Source organism: Chiloscyllium plagiosum, chromosome 18 (genome assembly GCF_004010195.1).
Source record: "Chiloscyllium plagiosum isolate BGI_BamShark_2017 chromosome 18, ASM401019v2, whole genome shotgun sequence".
Taxonomy (NCBI): Eukaryota; Metazoa; Chordata; class Chondrichthyes; order Orectolobiformes; family Hemiscylliidae; genus Chiloscyllium; species Chiloscyllium plagiosum.
This window is the reverse complement of record NC_057727.1, coordinates 15,353,085-15,354,302: the sequence shown is the minus strand read 5'-3', so window position 1 is coordinate 15,354,302 and position 1,218 is coordinate 15,353,085. Positions and strand designations below refer to the sequence as shown.

Genomic DNA, 1,218 nt, shown 5'->3' with positions numbered 1-1,218 from the left:
CTCATCAAGTCCACACCAACCCTGCCAACAGCATCCTGTCCAGACAATCCCATGCCCTATCTCTGCATTTTCCATAGCTAATCCACCCAGCCTGCACAGTATGGGCAACGTAGCATTGCCAATCCACCTAACCTGGGCATCTTTGGACTGTGGAAGGAAACCCACACAGACCCAGGGAGAATGAGCAAACTCCACACAGACAGTCACCCAAGGGTGGAATTGAACCTGGGTCCCTTGCACTGTGAGACAGCACTGAGCCACCAGGCCACCCCAGGGATCTTTGATTATTTGAATGTTGAATTTGTCAACTGACCTCTAATGTTATGTATTAAAAATTAACTAAATTCCATCAAGAATCTCATGCATTTCACTGTTTCTGTCATTGAAAGAAAGATTTTTGTTAATTCAACTACTTTTAAAACCAGTAGACATCCTAAAACACTTTGCAGCAATTGAAGCACTTCTGAAGTGCAGTCACTGTGTTCATGTGTGGAAATGCAGCATCCATTACACAGCAAACTCCCACAAATAGCAATATGATATCGGCCCAATAATTTGATTTTCTGATGATGTTGCTTGAGAGACAAATATTGGTCAGGACACTAGGGCGAACACAGAAGCAGAATGCTGCAGATACGAGAAATCTGAAGTAAAAATAGAAAATGCTGAAACATGCAGCAAGTCAAAGCAGCATTTGTTGAGAGAGGAACAGAGTTAACATTTCAGATCGATGACCTTTCTTGAACGCGAGTATTGTTAAGTATATTTACAGGTGCTACCACAACAGGAACTCAATCAGAGAGTTTTTGCAAAGATTCAGTAGACAGTCACTAGTCGTGACATTCACTAGGTGGTTCCTGAGGTGGAAATGTGTTGCTGGAAAAGCGCAGCAGGTCAGGCAGCATCCAGGGAACAGGAGAATCGACGTTTCGGGCATAAGCCCTTCTTCAGGAATGGGGAAAGTTTGTCCAGCAGGCTAAGATAAAAGGTAGGGAGGAGGGACTGGGGGAGGGGCGTCGGAAATGTGATAGGTGGAAAGAGGTCAAGGTGAGGGTGAAAGGTCAGACTGGGGTGGGGGCGGAGAGGTCGGGAAGAAGATTGCAGGTTAGGAAGGCGGTGCTGAATTCGATGGATTTGACTGAGACAAGGTGGGGGGAGGGGAAATGAGGAAACTGGTGAAACCCGAGTTCATCCCTTGTGGTTGGAGGGTCCCTAGGC

At 46.1% G+C, this 1,218-nt stretch overlaps 1 long non-coding RNA gene across 1 annotated transcript in view; it reads left to right on the top strand.

The window, feature by feature from the left end:
* The first annotated feature begins 225 nt into the window (after positions 1–225).
* The window catches only part of LOC122559193, a 2,574-nt gene continuing 1,581 nt past the window's right edge, over positions 226–1,218 (top strand). The window contains exon 1 of the long non-coding RNA XR_006314358.1: positions 226–862. This is a non-coding gene — a long non-coding RNA (uncharacterized LOC122559193). The remainder of the gene's footprint in view (positions 863–1,218) is intronic.